Below are 22,555 nucleotides of genomic sequence, written 5' to 3'. Positions count from 1 at the left end.
TATAACGTGTTAACAGACAAGAATACTATAAATGACTTTCCCTACTATTATGTATAACATTTTAAACAAGAATACTGTAAATGACTTTGTTACCTACTATTATGTATAACGTGTTAACAGACAAGAATACTGTAAATAACTTTACCTACTATTATGTATAACATGTTAACAAACAAGAATATTGTAAATGACTTTGTTACCTACTATTACATATAATGTGTTAACAAACAAGAATACTGTAAATGACTTTACTACTATTTCGTATAAAATTTTAATCAAGAATACTGTAAAAGACTTTGTCACCTACTATTATGTCTAATGTGTTAACAAACAAGAGTACTTTAAATGACTTTACCTGCTTTTATGTATAACGTGTTAAACATGAATACTGCAAATGACTTTGTTACCTACTATTATGTATAAAGTGTTAACAAACAAAAATACCTTAAATGACTTTGTTACCTTCTATTATTTATGTGTTAATAAGAATACTGTAAATTACTTTGTTACCTACTATTGTGTATATATAGTTTTAATCAAGAAAGCTGTAAATAACTTTGTTACCTACTATAATCTATAACGTGTTAACAAACAAGAATACTGTAAATGACTTTGTCACCTACTGTTATGTATAACATGTTAACAAACAAGAATACTGCAAATTACTTTACCTACTATTATGTATAACATGTTAAAAAATGAGAATACTGTAACTGACTTTGTGACCTACTGTTATGTATAACGTTTTAATCAAGAATACTGTAAATTACTTTGTTGCCTACTATTATGTATAATGTGTTAAGAAACAAGAATACTGTAAATCACTTAGTTACCCACTGTTATGTATAACATGTTAACAAACAAGAATACCATAAATTACTTTACCTACTATTATGTATAACGTGTTAACAAACAAGAATACCGCAAATTACTTTGTTACCTACGATTATGTATAACATGTTAACTAACAAGAATACTGCAAATTACTTTACCTACTATTATGTATAACATGTTAAACAAGAATACTGTAAATTACTTTGTTACCTACTATTATGTATAACGTAACAAACAAGAATACCGTAAATGACTTTGTTACCTACTATTATGTATAACATGTTAACAAACAAGAATACTGCAAATTACTTTACCTACTATTATGTATAACATGTTAAAAAACAAGAATACTGTAACTGACTTTGTGACCTACTGTTATGTATAACGTTTTAATCAAGAATACTGTAAATTACTTTGTTGCCTACTATTATGTATAATGTGTTAAGAAACAAGAATACTGTAAATCACTTAGTTACCCACTGTTATGTATAACATGTTAACAAACAAGAATACCATAAATTACTTTACCTACTATTATGTATAACGTGTTAACAAACAAGAATACCGCAAATTACTTTGTTATCTACGATTATGTATAACATGTTAACTAACAAGAATACTGCAAATTACTTTACCTACTATTATGTATAACATGTTAAACAAGAATACTGTAAATGACTTTGTTACCTACTATTATGTGTAACGTGTTAATAAACAAGAATACTGTGAATAACTTTGTTACCTAAGTATAACGTGTTAACAGACAAGAATACTGCAAATGACTTTGTTACTTACGATTATGTATAACATGTTAACTAACAAGAATACTGTAAGTGACTTTACCTACTATTATGTACAACGTTTTAAACAAAAATACTGTAAATTACTTTGTTACCTACTATTATGTATAACGTGTTAAACAAGAATACTGTAAATGACTTTGTTACCTACTATTATGTGTAACGTGTTAACAAACAAGAATTCTGTAAATGACTTTGTTACCTAAGTATAAAGTGTTAAACAAGAATACTGTAAATGACTTTACCTACTATTATGTATGAAGTTTTGATCAAGAATACTGCAAATGACTTTGTCACCTACTATTATGTATAACATGTTAACAAACAAGAATACTATAAATTACTTTGTTACCTACTATGTATAATGTGTTAACAAACAAGAATAATGTAAATTACTTTACCTACTATTATGTATGAAGTTTTAATCAAGAATACTGCAAATGTTACCTACTATTATGTATAACATGTTAACAAACAAGAATACCGTAAATTAATTTGTTACTTACTATTATGTATAATCTGTAACAAACAAGAATACCTATAATTACTTTGTTACCTACTATTATTTATAATGTGTTAACTAACAAGAATACTGTTAATGTCTTTACCTACTATTTTGTATAATGTTTTAAACAAGAATACTGTAAATTACTTTGTTACCTACTATGTATAATGTGTTAAAACAAGAATACTGTAAATGACTTTGTTACCTACTATTATGTATAACGTGCTAACAAACAAGAATACCGTAAATGACTTTGTTACCTACTATTATCTATAACGTGTTAACAAACAAGAATACTGTAAATTACTTTGTTACCTACTATTATATATAACGGGTTAACAAACAAGAATACTGTAAATGACTTTACCTACTATTATGTATAACGTGTTAACAAACAAGAATACTGTAAATGACTTTGCTACCTACTATTATGTATAATGTGTTAACAAACAAGAATACTGTAAATGATTTTGTTACCTACTATTATGTATAAGGTGTTAACAAACAAAAATACCATAAATGTTTTTGTTACCTACTATTATGTATAATGTGTTAACTAACAAGAATACTGTAAATAGCTTTACCTGCTATATGTATAATGTTTTAAACAAGAATATTGTAAATGACTTTGTTACCTACTATTATGTATAACGTGCTAACAAACAAGAATACCGTAAATGACTTTGTTACCTACTATTATCTATAATGTGTTAACAAACAAGAATACCGTAAATTACTTTGTTACCTACTATTATGTATAACGGGTTAACAAACAAGAATACTGTAAATGACTTTGCTACCTACTATTATGTATAATGTTTTAACAAACAAGAATACTGTAAATGATTTTGTTACCTACTATTATGTATAAGGTGTTAACAAACAAAAATACCGTAAATGTTTTGTTACCTACTATTATGTATAACATGTTAACTAACAAGAATGCTGTAAATAACTTTACCTGTTATATGTATAATGTTTTAAACAAGAATACTGTAAATGACTTTGTTACCTATTATTATGTATAATGTGTTAACAAACAAGAGTACCATATATGACTTTGGTACCTATTATTATGTATAATGTGTTAACAAACAAGAATACTGTAAATGACTTTGTTACCTATGTATAACGTGTTAAACAAAAATACTATAAATAACTTTCTTACCTACGTATAAAGTTTTAAACAAGAATACTGTAAATGACTTTATCTACTATTCTGTATAACGTGTTAACAAACAAGAATACTGTAAATGGCTTTGTTACCTACTATTATGTATAACGTGTTAACAAACAAGAACACCGTAAATGACTTTGTACCTACTATGTATAATGTGTCAACAAACAAGAATACTGTAAATGACTTTACCTACTATTATGTATAACATATTAACAAATAAGAATAATGTAAATGACTTTGTTACCTACTATTATGTATAACATGTTAACAGACATGAATATCATAAATGACTTTGTTACCTACCATTATGTATAACATGTTTGTAAGAATATGCTCAACAAAATATTAAGGTTGAAAATAATTCTGTTACAAATATTTAACATAAATAAGGTATAAAATAAAGCTTGCTTAAATGTAGAAATAGAGTTTAGTAATATGTGATCAGCATCAATACTAAATACTAAATGACTGTGGCTTGAAAAACTTGCTTAATGGGCATTTATGTATGCATTACATTGTCAGTAAAGAGCAAAAATGCAAAAACAGGATGTATGTTTACACATTGTCAGGAAAAAAAGCTAATCTGGTTCCTTAAAGTCTGAACAAACAAGCAAACAATTTGCATCATATGACATTGTTAAGTAAGAAAGTTTGAAGTCAGCATTTGCACAAGAACACATGTTCTCATACAAAGATAAAGAGAAAAAATGTGACATTGTTAAGCAAGAAAACTTAAAAATAATATCATCAAGTCAGCATCTGCAACAGGATGAGCAATTCTTCAAAATAGAATACTAAGAGGAAATCTATATATGTGTGTGTGTGTGTGTGTGTGTGTGTGTGTGTGTGTGTGTGTGTGTGTGTGTGTGTGTGTGTGTGTGTGTGTGTGACTAGTATATAAGATCTGTATTCAGTTATGTTAGAGGTATTGGTAGGGACACATTTGTTCAGAGGTAAATGTTATAGCTCTCACATCATCCATGTTCAAGAAGTAAAGTAGAACAGTACCTGAAGCTGCAACATCAGTCCATTTGGTTTGTTATAAAAAGTTATTTGTTACTGCTCTGAGTTTGGTGCTGCAAAGTATATTATCTCAGCAGTGTATATTCTGCAAGTTTCTGTATGCAACAGACTATGAATGCAACTACAACCAGACTTTGATTTCAGCAAAATCCAGCCAGCAAGACTGTCTTAAGAAGACTTTGGAGCCATCAAAGTAAGCATCACAGTGACAGCACCCTGGTTTAGCACCATAAAATTCATTTTTCAATGGCTAGCCTACATACATTTGAACACAGATGGAGTGGTAAGCCCTGCAGAGGTCACTTCAGTCAAACTGCAGTAACTAACATTTGGATGTATGTGTAAATCCTAAACAGAAGTATTCCAGTTTATGCAGCTTGCAGTAGTAAAGTTTTTCAGATGTCTGAATCCAGATTGAGCCTGAAGTCCAGAAAAGTCGCAGTGCCATTAATTCTTCAAGAAAGGTGGACATCTACTATACACAGCAGTTCACTGCCTGTTGTGTTTCGCCACCATCTTAAGTGACTCTGAAAAAATTCCAGCCATCAGTAACAACAGCCTGATTATCTGTTTTTTGCTAATTGGTACAACTTTTTTCTGTGTCATATTTTTAGTATGGATGCTAGTAGACATAATACAAGCAGGTGTAAGCCAAGCTTTCCTAATAAATTGCAATGTTGGTATACACAGCACATTAGTAAATGTAAAACCTTATTAGGGCAAGTTGATAGTAAGGCATTATGCAAATGTGTTACAATATTTGACTGGTATCTCAAAGAAAACCATGTGGGGTATGACAAATGTTTATTGTGTGATTCAACATAAACTGCATTTTGTGTCCAATGTCATAAAAAAGTATTGCATGATATTGCTAAAAAATAGACTGTGAAGACAGACCTTTTCATGATAAAAAATTAACTAAAGGTAATGTGTTTTCATTATATTCAGATGTTAACTGTCTTGTCACCACATGTGAAATGTTAATTTCAGAGTTACAACAACAGTCAAATCAGCTACTGACAGGACCTCTAGTACATTTTGTTACAAAAGAATGTAATAAACTTCAAAAAGACAAACACAATGAGTTCAGGAAGTTTAGACAAGTTATACAAACATTTTTCCAAAAGTGCATAGGAGTTTTAAATTCAGCAGAACAGGATATTAAAGAATGTCAGAAAGACCATGCAACATTATAGGAAACTCTTGAACAGCAGTTACAGGATAAAGAAAGTAAATTAGCTGAACTGACAGAGACTGACTTCCTGCGTATAACAGCTGAACTTAAGAAAACATTGAAAAAGAGCAGGAAACTACAGCTAATCTATACAAAAGAGATATATTTTATAATATGTTTGTGTTTTGAAAATGGTTAAGCATACATGATAAGATGATAGGATCTGATGTCTGGACAAATCATTCTCAAATATTTAAAACTTTCATTCAGTTATTTATCAGTACTACAGTAAAGTAGAGCATATGACTGCCATTCTCATAGCATAGTCAAAAGATAAACAAAACAGTTCTAGTGCACAAACTTAAATAAAAATAGTTAATAACAGCAAAGATTTAAAGTCACAAGACTGACATGACATGTTTGTATAAAGATTTAAAGTCACAAGACTGACATGCATGCATTTTCTTTTCATCTAAAGTACATCTGTTACAATGCACAAGAATAACAGGCAAACAACAGCAAATATAAATAATGTAAATATAAACATGTGTTAGTTAAGCTAATATCTGTCTTTTACATTTTTTTATAACTGTATAGTAACACCACACCAAACAGTTTAAGTTCTGAATTTTACAAAGAAATAAAATCACAGATGGTATTAGTCAAACAGTCTTTGTAAAATGAATGGCAGAGCAGTTAAATAAATAAAAAATACTGAAATCAAAGTCAAAACATATGTAAGCTAATTGTAAAATAATGTTAGTTACGTAGTATAAATGCATATTTATGCAAGTCACAAATACTATATCTAAGTGTTTTATAACTGCATTTTACTATTAAATTGCAAGTGTATTAACAGATGATTAAAGGAAAAATGCTAAAAGGATTAACTACAGTTTACAGAGTCTGAAATGTGAGCTCAGACCTTCCTAGACTGGATGTATAGTTACAGGAAATGTTGGAAAGATAAGATAAAAAACAAGACTGATTGCCAGACAAGTGGCTTGAGGTTTTCTAAAACATTATTGTTATTAAAACATAATTGTTTAATGTTTACAGGCAACACTATTTGGTAATTGTAATAAAATGTCACCGTTGTGCATATACGTCACTGATAATGTGTTTTCAGGTAAATGTCAAAGGTAAAAAACCTCAGTTACATCAAGTACAGCCAACAGATGGGCTACAGTATGCATACAGTTCAAATAAAGTATACAGGAGGGTACAAATAACTACTTGTAGTAGTAGTAGACAGCAAAGGCAACAGAAAAAATATATTCTGTCATTGAAAACAGCCAAAAAAATGATCAGATCAGACAAAGGTCTATAGTTTATTAGTAACCTAATAAAGCAAATGTATAACCACAGTGTGGGGCTGACATACATTATAAAGCAAATAAACAATACTGCAATATTACAGGGGGAGGGGTACTTTCTTGGTTTTACACTGTCTGCGCGAGCAGTATTGCAAAAGGGTCTAAAATAAAGCTACAGGAAGAAATAATATCTCATTCCTTCTTGACAATACTCTTTCAGGGGGGAGAGGAAAACGGGTATTAGTGCATTAGAAATACTGGATTAAACCTGACATGATAAGATATTTTACAAGTTGCTAATAGCTATCATGCTAGTTATTATTGCATTGTTTAATATTAAATTGTATTTACAACCTGTTAAAGTATAAAGCTATAGAAGAGATGGCTTAAAATTGCTTTATTAAAGCTATACAAGAGAGAGTAAAGATATGTAAAAATTAGTAAGACTGGTTACTATTTTTAATATGTTTTTTGACAAGACAATGTTGGTATGCAAAAGCATAAATGTTTCTAATTTCTGGGTATGTAGTTGCCTCTGGTGGCAATTCCACTAGATACTCCTAAAGAGACATAAGAATTTTCCAAGATTTTGCTTGATGTTAATGTTACTACATTTGTAAGATTAGACTAAATGTAATTTACAGTCTCTTTATGTACAAATACAAAAGAATTCAGTACAAATTAAATTAATGCCTAGTAATGAATATGTGTGAAAAACCATGTTTTAAGAAAAAAATCGGTCCAGGATAGCTACTAGATTGAAATGCATGAATACCAAACAGTCTGTGTAAATACATACTGTACAGAATACACTGTAATAAGTTCAAAAGTATTTTGTAAAGTTGTAATATTATCACTGGTTTTAAGTTGGAGTTTATTACTGGTTTTTGGACCATCATTTTATCTGTACTAGTATTGGTTGCCTCAGTTAGAGGAAAATTATATTAAAATATTGTATTCATACAGCTAATGGACTAAAATGTACATAGCATTCTTTAGTGCATAAATCATGCTTTTTTTTAATTCTCAAGTATTAGATATACTGAAATAATTGCATTCAAATATTTATTATCTAAGCCCAGTTCAGTATTTTACCAAGGTATTAATGGGCAGTTCAGAGACATGACCACAATGTTATGGTCAAAATGACATTGAAACTGTATACTTTCAGCAGTGTACACATGCTTGGAGTAGCACATAGTTCTTGTCTCTTATAGATATTAGTATATCTCTTTAATATAAAATAATTAATAAAAATAGAGTTAATTCAACAGTTGCAAAGAGTTAATAAAAGAGTTCTAAGTCATAAATAAAATTATGGGATTGCAAAAGAATAAATTAATCAAGTTAAAAAATAAAATTAAAGCAGACACAGCTCATAACTAATAAAATATTTTCACAAAATGGTCCGCAAAAGAAAAAGTTGTTAAATATATTCAGTTTTAGTAGTAATACTTGATATCATTGTATTAACTATGTAAAATTGCATAAAGTGTTTTGAGTACGTTAAAATAAAAAGATGGAATTTTAAGATTATGCTCAACAGGATTTTAAGGTTGAAAGTAATTCTGTTACAAATATGTAACATAAATAAGGTATAAAATAAAGCTTGCTTAAATGTAGAAATAGAGTTTAGTAATATGTGATCAGCATCCATACTAAATACTAAATGACTGTGGCTTGAAAAATAAGGAACTTGCTTAATGGACATTTATGTATGAATTACACTGTCAGTAAAGAGCAAAAGTGTAAAAACAGGATGTATGTTACACATTGTCAGAAAAAAAGCTTATCTGGTTCCTTAAAGGCTGGACAAACAGGAAAACAATCTGCATCATATGACATTGTTAAGTAAGAAAGTTTGAAGTCAGCATTTGCACAAGAACAGATGTTCTCATACAAAGATAAAGAGAAAAAACGTGACATTGTTAAGCAAGAAAACTTAAAAATAATATTATCAAGTCAGCATCTGCAACAAGATGAGCAATTCTCCAAATTTGAATACCAAGAGGAAATCTATATGTGTGTGCATGACTAGAACAGTATATACGATCTGTATTAATTCAGTTATGTTAGAGATATTGGTAGGGACACATTTGTTCCGAGGTCAATGTTATATCTCTTACATCATCCATGTTCAAGAAGTAAAGTAGAACAGTACCTGAAGCTGCAACATTAGTCCATTTGGTTTGTTATAAAAAGTTATTTGTTACTGAACTAAGTTTGGTGCTGCAAAGTATATTCTCTCATCTGTATATATTCTGCAAGTTTCTGTAATGCAACAGACTGTGAATGCAACTATAACCAGACTTTGATTTCAGCAAAACCCAGCCAACAAGACGGAGTGTCTTAAGAAGACTTCAGAGCCATCACAGTAACAGCACCCTGGTTTAGCACCATAAAATTAATTTTTCAGTGTTAAACAAAAATATTGTAAATTAACGTGTTACATACTATTATGTATAACGTGTTAACAAACAAGAATACCATAAATAACTTTACCTATTATGTATAACATGTTAACAAACAAGAATACTGTAAGTGACTTTGTTACCTACTATTATATATACTATTATGTATAACATGTTAACAAACAAGAATACTGTAAGTGACTTTGTTACCTACTATTATGTATAACATGTTAAACAATAATACTGTTAATGACTTTGTTACCTACTATTATGTATATAAAGTTTTAATCAAGAATGCCGTAAATTACTTTGTTTACTTACTATGCAACTCCACTGTTTAACAGCTATTTTTAGATGCTGTATGTTTGTATTTTTAGAATCTACATGCACTTTATAAAATGTCTCATATATAATGTTTGGATGGAGCTTTTCTCACCAGCCCTCTGCTGAAAATGGGTTCCTGACCCAGTTGAACTTTCCTGGTCAACAAATGTCAATAAATAAATAAATGTCGCAGAGGAGGTTTAGATCCTTAGATCATGTAATTCTTGCACTGTTTTTTAATGTGAATATGTAGCAGATCCAGCAGGTCAGGATCAGATAATGCCTTGTAGGGTAGGCATAGATTACCCCTCAGTAGTCTGTAAGAGACTGAGTACAGGGAGAGGGCTTTGAGCTGGTCCACATAGGACATGTTATTTACACCCTGTATTCTGTTAATGAGGAATCTCTGTGGATGCCATAGTTGTTGCAAATGCCTGGTCAGATAAATGCCGAAGAGTGCAGTGTACTCAATTACTTGTCTAATGAGGGCTGAGCATAGTGGGGCTGTGATCTCCTTAGATCTGGATGCCATGCCATAACTTATAACTTGCACCACATAGAAGGATTTTTTCAACACCATGGACACATGGTGATCAAAGTTCAGGTTACTGTCAACATGAAAGTGCCTTACCACTGGGTCTACTCTTAGGAGAGTGTTGTCATTATTGTAATTTGGAATCTAGCTAATAGACCCAGTCTCTCTTTGTCTCTCAGATACTCTTAGTGACCATCACCCAATCTGTCTTCTCAGACATCACGTTAATCCAATAAAATTCAATATTTACCACCAAATTTATAATAAAAGATGCTTTAACCCCAATGACTTCATATCCACCTTTTAACCCTGTAATTGGTCACCACTCAAGTACTTCCCTATAGAGGAAGCCATTGAAGTTTTTAATTCCACCTTCCTTAACATCCTGGACAACCTTGCTCCCACAAGGACCATTAGAATAAAATCCGACTTTGCACCTTGGTTATCCAAAGAAATGAGATCACTATTAAAAACAAGAGATAAGGTATGGGAACTATGGCACACTAACAAAACTGCAGCTAATAAACAGACTTACCTAGAATTAAGATACAAAGATAAAAAACAAGTCATGCTAGACAAAATAAATCATTACATAGCCAGCCAAATAAAACATCAAAATAATCCCCAAAAATTTTGGCCAGCAAAAAAAAAAAATCCTACAACCAGTTCAAGGTAGTACACCTTCCCCATCTACTGTCAACGCTAAAGATAGCATTGAAATACAATTTAACAAATATTTCAAAGAAACCATCTCAGCCCTCATAAATATCAACAGCTCTATCACTCCACTACCCCCTTTTAGCATAAAATGAAAACAGTAATAGCTTTTGCTTCCAACCCGTCCCCACAGAAACTATAAAAAATACCTAAAAAAGCTTAGACCAACAACCCTAGCAGAATAACCCTTATCTACTAACTGATGAATATCTCAAAATTTCTGCTGAAGCCATCTCATATCTTGGATCCATTCTTATTAATCAATTCATCTCAGAACAAAAAGTGCCAACCATTTGGAAAACATCAAATATCATCTCATAGCCCAAAGGCGGCACCTCAACAGAGTTAACTATCGTCCTATAGCAATGCTATCACTACAATCGAAAATTCTAGTCAGATGAATTCACACCCAAGTATTAAACTCCCTCCTAACAATCTCCTATGCAACACTTAGCATGGACTCTCACCAAGCTATAACCCTGCCACTTCTCTGATGTTCTTTCCTAACACCGTTAATCAGCACAGGAATAATGGCAAATATGTTTCCTCTAGCTTTTGTGACCTTTCCAAAGCTTTCAACACTGTCTCTCACAACAAACTCTTAACAGCTCTTTTAGATTTTAAACTTAACCACTCTGCAATAGCCTGGCTCCAGGATTATCTGGATGGTAGAAACCAAGCTATAAAATGGCAACAAAACCTCTCTCCTCTTCAGCCAGTCATTCTAGGAGTACCACAGGGTTCTATTCATGGACCTCTCCACTTCACCCTATTTACTAACAATCTCTAAACTTGTACCCTGCATGCATCCCTTGTCCAGTATACAGATGATTCAACTCTTACCTGCTGCTTTCACACTTCAACAACTCAAACTTATAACCCAGGAACCCTTCTCCACACTAGAAACCTGTATAACTAATGCTCAGCTCATACTGAACCCCAATAAGACTAAATTAATGCCTTTTCATCCCACAAGAACCATTGACCCCTCCCCATCCTTCAGTATCTCATCAAGAGATAATACAATTATCTCATACCAAACTTCTTGGTGTAACCATAGACAGCAACTTGAAATCTGAGATACACATAGACCAGTCAATAAAGTTCACAAAAAACTCAGCTTTCTCTATGGACATAAAAAATGAATAACCAACAATACAAACACCACCACTGCTAGAACTTACCTCATCTCTACCATCCTCTATGCATCTCCCATACTAACGCACCTAAAGAAATCCGAGTTAAACAAACTAGACATATGTTACAATAACATTGCTAAGTTTGCCACAGAGCCTAATTATAGATCACATCATTGCCTATCACTAAAACAACTCACTTGGTTAGAACTGCCCAGTCTTCTAGCATATAACCAACTGACCATGGTCCATCAATTACTCCATCGACCTGACAAAGCTGCTCTTCTCAACCTCCTCCAACCCTACTCTACCAATCATGTCTTGCATTCCACTAACAAATCTTTATTAAAGCTATCTAAAACTAGCAACATAGCTGTAGAATCCCTCTACTCTTACTGCATAGAAAAACTCTGGAATTCTCTGTCCCTAAACACTAAAACTACCACTACCACTGCACAGTTCAAAAGACTCTTAAAGCACACCTAACTAATTCTTGGATATGTTATTGTTTTAACCCTAGCTAAGAAGTTTCACCTATAAGCAGCTTGAATTGCAATACATAACAGCTACACTGTTTTTGTGCTCCATTCTTCTCTTTTCTACTCTGTTTGGCTAAAACACCTCTATGTATTTAGCCTCTTAAGGAATTGCAACATATAATTACTGCACATTTTGAAGCTTTGTACCTTTTACTCTATTCTTACAACCTTATCTAAGCCTGGCAATTTTTAATGTAAATATAATATTTTGTAATGACTGCATACTGCTTAAGCATTACACTCCCAGAATGTAAACTGAGGTACTGACTGGTCTAGATCCTTGCATACAGTCAATCTATTTTTTACATATGTTTAAAATGACATTGCTTAAGCTATCTATCTGTGTTTGAATTCTCTATGTATTAATGAGAAGCTTTTCTCCCCATGTCTCTGCTGAAAAAGGACAGTTTGTCCAGTTGGACTTTCCCAGTAAAGAAATGTAAAATAAATAAATACAGTATTCAAGTGTGTGTGTGTGTGTGTGTGTGTGTGTGTGTGTGTGTGTGTGTGCAAAGTTCTCCCATATTTGTAAGTAGCATGCCCAATGTGCTTGTATCTTTAGTAAGAATATCCACTAACTGTTCCAGGATACTTGTGTTTACAAAGTTAAGGAATCTCTGCACCTGCACATTAGGGATTTTGTTGGATTCCCACTTTATAGAGGGATAATTAAAGTTTCCCATGAGACATGAGTGTGGTGTGACAATATGGTATGGGATTTTGTCAGTGGTTCTCCCATGAGACATGCGTGTGGTGTGATGACATGGCGTGGGACTTTGTCAGTGGTTCTCCCATGAGACATGAGTGTGGTGTGACAATATGGTGTGGAACTTTGTCAGACGTTCTCCCATGAGACATGAGTGTGGTGTGATGATATGGTGTGGGACTTTGTCAGTGGTTCTCCCATGAGACATGAGTGTGGTGTGACGACATGGTGTGGGACTTTGTCAGAAGTTCTCCCATGAGACATGAGAGTGGTGTGACAATGTAGGATGGGACATTGTCAGTGGTAATCTGGACGTGGAGGAATGTGTGCAGTTTCCCAGCCTAGAGGTGCACTTCCTATTGTTGTGGATTAACACACCTACACCTTTAGTCTATTTCTGTGCACTTGTGGTCTAAATTTGTGGAAGGTACTGCACGGGTACTCTATATGGCTTTAAACCATGTCTCAGTAATGGAACAGATGTATGCATTCTCCACATTGAAGAAAGCTGGGAGGAAGTAGACCTGCTTCTTTAGACTCTGTGCATTGAGCAGCAACACCTTTAAATTTCCTTGGGTAGATTTTACTCTGTTGGAAGGTTTGTCAATCTGGCATTGCTTAAAAAAGGCTCGGTGGCAGAGGTCAGTGTTTTAGCCAATTTTCAAAAGCCTAGAGGGGATAGGTACAGACCAGACCAAGCAAAGCATACTAAAGAAAAACTTCCCTGCAATACCTCTGTGCTACTTATGATATGAAACACACCTCTGTCCCTAACAAACAGTATACAGGGAAAAACTAAAAGACCTCTCAAGGAAATTAATTATAGACCAAATGGAAGATATTAGGTTGAAGAATCGGATCTTATCCAGTCACACTCCATGTCAATGAGGTATGTGATAACAGGAGTGTCACTGAATTTTGTATATTAACCACCCCTAATTTAGGGGTGTTCATTTTCAAGTTGCTTTACAAAATGTAGAATAAGATTTAGTTTTGAAATGTGACACCCTGTAGCATATGGTACTTAATACAGATACAGACAGGAAGTATTTAATTACGCAAAATACAGTTCAACCTTCAGCTTTGGTACAAGAGATGGCTTACAGTAATTTAGAGGAAAACATAAATAAAATGTACTCTGAAGTGAAACAAATGAAACATTTAAAGACTATATCAACTCAAAAGGTTGGAAAAATAGAAGGTTTAACTAGCTATTCAGATGAAGTGATGAACTGCAAAAATAACAGAGTGAAATGAAGAAAAGATTGGCTGAGTATGTGGCTTGTCAGGAAGAGCTGTTTCAAAACATAATAGAGTTAGAAGACAGGACACTTACAGAAAATCTGAGATTTGCTGTTATACAAGATAAATAGGAAGGAAAAAACTGAATTCACTTTATGAAAGCACAAATAAGTAACTGGATAGGTATTCCACTGCAGAACTTGTTAACTGAAAGGGCACATTGAATGTTTGCTCCAAACCTGACCATATGAAATCAAACAAGAAGTGTATTAGTAAAGATGCAATTGTACTGGCAGAAAGAGCTGGTTCTGACAAAGCTGTGGTGGAAGGGAAAATTATTAAAAATTGGAGACAGCAGAGTGTTTGTGGAAAATGATTCAGAAGAGAAATACATTTACTCCAGCAATTAGGGAATGTTGAGATACAGGTGTGAGATTCATGCTGCTGTACCCTGCTGCCTTCAGAATCATTTTTTTTTCCGGGAGGATAAAAGACAATATTTGGATGCAATAAAATTAAGGAAGAGATAAAAAGAGTATCCAACAAAAAGTGAGCCAGCAAACAGAAGGGGATTCTGCTTCTTATTCTTCTGACAATAAAGCTAACACAGAGAGACTTTGCTAGTGATACCTTTTCCAATGTCCCAAAGGAAACTACCTGAGGGACAGAAACTATAAGAATCAGGAGTACCTTAGACTTGAACTAGAGTCTGGTGCTGGGAGAGAAGGATGACTAAAAAGAAGACCAGAAGTACTGAAATTAGTGAATAAATGGGACACTAGAAAGCATTAATGACACTTGTGAAATATGGCTTTGCAAAAAAAAAAGTATCTGAGAAAGGTCAGATTTTGGCTGACTTTGTTGAACAAGTGGGTGGACTGTAAAACATATACCCCACTTTATGTCATTAATGTTAAAAAGGACACTAAAAAGAAAAACATAACTAAGTAAAACATTTTTATTATTAGTAAGTGTATAAATCTTCCAAGATATAAACTACATGCCATATAGTAAAGAAAATTGGCTAATTTCATGGAGCAGAGGGCCAAGGATTTTGACAGTAATTCCAAACAATGAACACTTTTTGGATGGCTGGGCAATGTATTTGTTAAACTGAGAACTACTATATTACAATGTATCATTACAGTAATTGGTATTATCCTTTTATTTTTTTTAATATTTTCTGTTCTAAAGGCTGTAATCACAAAGTGATCACATCTGCACATGAAATGTCACTCGTACCTGATAAGATGAATGAAAATTCAATCACGGCAGATGAATCTTATGATGCTGAAGCATATTTTATCAAATTGAGAAAAATCTAAATATCATTGTGTATTGTATAACACTGATAGTGTCAAAGGGGGAGTCTGTTAGAGGAAAATGCATCTCTCATGAATATTCTACACAAAATGCATAGTTTCTGTACACAAATAAAATGTTTAATAAATATGTTAAAAATGGTATATAATATAAATGCAGATATGTAAACCACAGATACATATTGAAATTCTAAGTATTTCACAACTGCATTCTAATATTAAGCTGTAAAATGCATTACCAAGATGACTGAAGGTAAAAAAAAGTACTGAAGGGGTTAAGGGATGTACTGTGGTCAGGGTTGCCAGACGTCTCTATTTGGGCGGGACTATCCCGAGATCAGCAGCCTGATCCCGAGTCCCGCCCTGCCGGTTTAAATCCCGGCCAGCCTTTGCTTTGTTTTTTTTGTTTTTTTTTTTGTTTGGCCCGTATACCTGGCATACAGGCCAATCAAAAATCACTAAACACGGTGCTTCTTCTGTTCTGCATTAAACAGAAGTATATGAGAAGCTCCGTGTTTAGTGCAGATCTAGTGTTCTTTAATGTGGAATTCTGTTCCGCATTAAAGACCTTTTTTTTTTTTTCTTTTTTTTTTTTTTGGCTCTTCACTTTTTTTTGTCGTTCCCTACCTGGCTGATATGAAATCTGGCAACCCTGACTGTGGTCTACAGAGTCTGGTTCTGGAATGCCTAAGAAGGGAGGAAAGAACATAATGTGAAAGAGATTTTGTTTTCTGTGAGCTCTGATCTTTCCAGGATGGGATAAGTAGTTACAAGAAATGGGGAGTTAGCAGGTACTGGCACTGAAATTTACAAGGTCAAAATACAAGACTGATTGCCAGGCTAGGTGGCTTGCAATTTTCTAAAACATTATTGTTACTAAAACATGGTTGTTAAGTGGTCATGTGCAGCAGTAAGGGAGAAGCATGAGGGTCTGCAGAGACCCTATTTTTTAATGTCAAAATCCTGCATGAAAGGTACTGATAAGGAAAAGGTATAAAAATTGTACAGTTTTGCTGCTTGGTGAGACTGATTTAAAACTCTGTGAAGGCAGTCTCCCAGTGATAACATATGGTGGATTTAAATAAAGAGGAAATGTTTTCCACATTCTGAAAAGTTATTCTTGAGTCAAGACTAAAACATAATTCATGTTATTAATGTATATTTTAACTGCACTTTAATAGCATTAAGCTATAAATGTATTTTTTGTAAGCAAGAAGGCTTAACTAATAAGACAAAATGATGAAAGCCATAAAATTATACATTCTTTGCATCTGTAAAGATATTAGTTTGTTTTTTTTCCATTAGCAAATGTTCTCAGTAGGAGTCAAGAAGTCTGCAGTTGAAGGCAGTTGCGCATTCTTTTCTGAATGAAATTTACACAGATTTCTTCATGCATCTGCAGAGATGTTCACTTCTTTTTCTCATAGCTGACTATTTTTACATTAAGATGAGCTGTCTGCAGGTGCAAGCAATTAATCTTTTTAACACCTTTATTAAATTATCACCTAAAACAGGCATACACACATTAATACAAACAATAAAACAAACCATAGCAACATGTTTTCACTTACATGCATTTTACTTCACATGTTTTTTCATAACTATCATTTCAACATTACATAAATTGCTGAATTCCTGCCTTCCCTTAAACCGTACTCCCTCTCCAGAACATTATTCTGCATGTATTGTTCTCACAATTTCTATTTATTTCCATGTAATTTGCTCTGTTCCTTTTCTAAAAATGCCACTTCTGTTACTCTGTTACTTCAGTTACAATATTCAATACTTCAAATACATTTGGTTTAAGCTTTGATTTTTATTTTCTAGTAACTGCTTTTTTTTTGACAGACACCAGAATTAAACTTAACAAGGCCTTTCTATGTCTAGACAATTGAGATCCTGTACCAGCTCAAAAGAATAATTTCCTTAGTTACACCATTTGTTCACCCAGTATTTCTGACTGAGTACTCTATGGGGAGTTTTTAAACTTTCATTACACTTGCAAAACGGGTCTATATTATATCCTCGAATGCTTAAAAAAGCGAACGCTGATTGATCGAACTTATTTTTGCGAAACTGCAAAATATCGAAGCAGCAGAAACTCAAATTTTTCCTAGGGAAAGAATTCGGCTGTCCATTTCTGTTGCTTCGGTATTTTCAGTGTTATGGTGGAAAGTTACCGGTCGGATTCAGGTAAGTGTGCGATTGTGTGGATGAGTGTTAGGGTGATTTAGGTGAGTTAGGGTTAGGGCTCGGGTTAGGTGCATGTGCGACTGAGTGGACATGAAGGTTAGGGTGAATTTAAGTGAGTTAGGGTTAGGGAGTGGGTGAGGTGAGTGTGCGATAGTGACGGACCTTAGGGTTAGGGTTTGGGTTAAGGTAAGTGGGTAGTTAGCGGTGTGTGCATAGTTTAGTGTAGGGTTAGGTATCAGATTTTAGGTGTATGTGTGTGGATTTCTGTTTGTTTGGTGTGCTTGTGTTGTTTGTATGTGCTTTGGATCAGAGATTTTTTTCCCTGGGAAAAAAAATCGCTGATCTGACAGTTCAAGATTGTAAGCTTTCGCTTAAATTAGGTCGATCAATCAGCATTTGCTTTTTTAAGAGTTCAATGATATAATGTAGACCCTTGCAAAACATATGTTTCCATTTATATCTTTCTTTCCTATCACACCTCCAACATTTGCAATCTAACCAAGGAAAACATTTTTGGAGTCTGTTTGGGGTATAAAAATACCTATGCAAAAAAGACTTCCAAGATGGCTGCACACTGAGCAACAGATTCACCTCAGCTCTCCCAGTTTGAAGACATAAACAGAAAGCCAGTGGATTTATATTTCTGAGCCCTATTAAAATACATGAAAGACTGCTGCAGTATGTGATGCCCCTGTACTGGCCCAGTAATCAAGGATCCTCAATTGTCACCACTGGCAACAGTGAGGGAAATATACACACAGTAAAGTACAATTTCCCTTAAGAGCACACAGAGATCACAGTCAGTCTGTGGCTGGTTTCTCCCGATCACAATAAGACTCCCCACTGGCACAGCTATAGGGTTAAGATCTCAGCTGAGGGGTCAAGCCAAGATCTCCAGCACCCTCTCTGTTCAACCAGTGCTTCTTGTATCTGCCCAAGTAGCTGTCACACAAATTTGAGATTTGATTTATATACAAACACACAGACACTCCTGGGGAAGGCTGGCACAGGTTTACTATCTATGCCTCCTTCTGCCCAAACTGCAAGGTAGTTATCACTGCCACCACCCCTCCTTATCAGCTACTAGAAGGCCCTTACAAAGAGTGACCAATCCTACTGTGTAATGTTACTATTATCCAAATGGTAAGTGTGACCAAGACCAAGGCTATTTAGGAGTGGCCGGTACAGTGTCACCAAATACATATGCAAGTACTCTAAGAGCTTAAATATGTCTCACAAATATCAGCCACAAAGATAAGTTTAAACATATTTAATAATAAATAATAAAAGAACAAGACAATAAACAACATAGTCACTACAGAGTTCAGAATCACAGCAAATATTTTAAAACATTGCAGGACAGTTTCAAATAAATACAAAAAAAATCTAAACTAATCTTTACTATATTCCTATCTATATCTACAAGAAATTACTGTACCCTAGAATTACTTACAGAGCAAGGCAGATGCAGAAGTGCTGAATAAATATTTCTAAGTCCAAGACAAGATACAAAATGCCCAGTCTATCTCTCTCTCTGAAAGAGTTCTTAAATTAATATCACATATTACTGCTGGGTTAGCCTGGATGACATCACTCTTTGTCACCTGCCTTCAGTTTCCAGCCTAAAAGAAACTAAGAATTTTAGCATCTTTGTGTGAGAAGTACATATCTCTCAGATGTTTGCAGAACTTGGAAGCTGTATAACAATAAAACATGTTTACATTTGAAACCTAGTAATTATTTCTGTTTCAAGACAATAGAAAAACCTCTAGCTCTAGACATTGTCTGCTTCACTGAAACTAAGAGATAACACAATCGTAAAACAATTTCAACTTATGTTCTTGAAGTTTTGCAAGTTAACTCTGTATGTTCTAGCTTCTACTATTAAAATATAAATTTGCACAGGTATATAGTTTATATACATTTCTGTTCTTTTCCAGTAGACTACACTGTGGACACATCCTTGCACCTCAGTACTGTACAAACCCTGTTCAACACACACATCTGCACCAGTAGTTTAATATACATATAACATAATTCTCTTACATTTGTAAGATAAGCATATGAAGCATATTCACAAATGACATATGATTATTTGCAAAATTCCAGATAGCTGGGCTGGCAGTGTCACACAGTATAACAACTCAAATAACAAAAGACTAGAAAAATGAAAGAACCTTTAAACAGATATTCAGATGAGGTGATATAACTGTAAAATTCAGAGGTTAAAATAAAGAAAAGGCTGGATAAATATGAAACTGGTCAAGAAGAAATGTTTCAAAAAATAACAGAATTAGAGGATAGAGCACATAGGTGAAACCTGACATTTTCTCCTGTACCAGAGAAGCTAGAAGGAAAAGACTGTATTAATGTTGTGAAAGCACAAATAAGCAACTGAACTGATATTTGACAGCAGGAGTGGTTAACTGAAAGGGCACATCATGTGCATGCTCCAAACCTGGCCATGAGAAAGCAATCTAGACCTTTAATACTAAAGATTCAATTCTGACAACAGAAGTAGTTTATTCTGATAAATCTGTGGCAGAAGGAGAAAATACTAAAACTGGGAGACAGCAGAGTATTTCTGGAGAATGATTACTCATTGTACACCAGGCAGAAGAGGAATACATGTATTCCACAATTCAGGGAATGTTGAGAAGCAGGCATGAGATTCAAACTGCTGTATCCAGGTGTCTTCAAACTATTCTTTCCTGGAGGGACAAAATCATTTGTCCAACAAAAACAGAACTGTGAAACAGGAGGAGATTCAGCTTCTTGTTTTACTGGTAATAAAGATGACAGTGGGCTGTGCCAGTGAATACTTTTCCAATGTTTCAAAAGAAAATGCATGAGAGAAGCTAAAAAGCACAAGAGTTAACTAGAAGAATTAAGAGTACATTGGAAATGAAGCAGAGGCAGGATTTGGGAGATGGAGATGAACAGGAATAAAACCAGTAAGTTGGAAATTGACAAATGTGGGATTACAAAGCAATAATTATATTTATGAAACATGACAGAACAAGAAAATCTGGAAATATTGGACTTTGTTAAACTAGTAGGGGCCTCTAAAGCATATGCCCTCCTTCATGTTATTAAGGTTCAGGCAAATACTTAGAAGAGGGGAAGAGGAGGGAGAAAGTTAACTGTAAGGAAATATTTTTTCTTAATAGTACTATTTTTATAGTGCATGATTTTCTTTGCATGCTATAAAGTAAATTTTTCTCATTTTAAGTGTAATGGGGATACTAATGTAAACAAATATTCCTTTTTTTCTTTCTCCTTGTTCAGTTTTAAGAAATGTAAGCACTGCAATGTAAAAAAAGGTCTGACAAAAGAAAAATGAGTGTGCTTTTTCTTATTCTTGCATAGGGGAATGACTGGCTTAAGGACTTTAGCCTGATCTAGTAACAAGTTTTAAGAAAAAGCAAGTAAATGAAAAAAGAATATTGAATATTATAAGGCATTTTTCTAGAAAATAAATATATGCTTAGCAGCAATTTTGTATGTGGTCCTCATGTCTCCAGGAGACAATCTGATAAAAAGAAATTGCTAGGAGATAATGTTCTCTGAAGGCATTCAAGTGTTTACCTAGCTGGGAGAGCTATAAAGATAAGACAAAAGCAGACAACACTTAGTAGAAGCACAGACTGTACCATGAGTTTTAGCATGGATAAAAATGTTTTAAGGTTAACTCAATTCTGTAATTGTGGCTGTCAGTTTGGAACAATTTTCCTATGGGGAGTAAAACTTCAGTTTGAAGGTGTACATAATTTTGTATATTATTAATAAGTTAATAGGTTTTATGGGGCATTGGGGTTTTTTTTTTTGATTGAGGGGTTTCAATAAAACTAAAAGTTTTGTACGATGTGACAGACTCAAATGGATATGACACAAAACAACTGTATAAAAGATCAACCTCCCAAACAGTGTAGGTATGTAACAAAAAAGCTGTTATACATAAAAGGTGGGAATAATAACTTTTTGATACAATAATGCTTTCTGTAATGTCTTCAAATGTCAATGGCCTCATAGATAAATACAAAAAAGAAAGACTGGTGAATTATATTAAAAAATCTAGAGTGCAAATAGCCATGCTACAGGAGACACTCTTGGAAAGAAATGGACATGTGAATTTTATAAAGAAAGCTTTTTTCAGGATGGTTATTCAGCAGAATACCCAGGACAAAGGAAAAAAAGGAGAAGAGCAGTTATATTAATTGCAAGTGGAGCTCCAATAGTGATAGAAGATGATAAAAAATATAATAATGGTAGATTTGTAGTACTAAGTTGCTACTGGCAAGGGAGGGAGATTACACTGTCATGTATTTACATTCTACCTAAACTACTAGAATGGAGCTTAAGAAAATTCTGGGAGAAATAATCAGCTTTCAGCGAGGAATATTACTTATATGTGGGGACTGGAATCTGATTTGCAGCAGTAAAGTTGTGTCGGGGGGGGCAGAAGGGAAAAAAATATCAGAGGAGGGCAGATATTTGAAGAAATTTATGAAAACATTTGGCATGGAAGATGTAAATTCAGTACTAGGAGTTTGAAGTAAATTTACATATTATTCCCCAAGATACAAAAACTGGTCTAG

Source organism: Protopterus annectens, chromosome 16.part0, assembly GCF_019279795.1.
Source record: "Protopterus annectens isolate FY-2018-M chromosome 16.part0, PAN1.0, whole genome shotgun sequence".
Classification (NCBI taxonomy): domain Eukaryota; kingdom Metazoa; phylum Chordata; order Ceratodontiformes; family Protopteridae; genus Protopterus; species Protopterus annectens.
Note: the sequence above shows the minus strand (reverse complement) of the source record.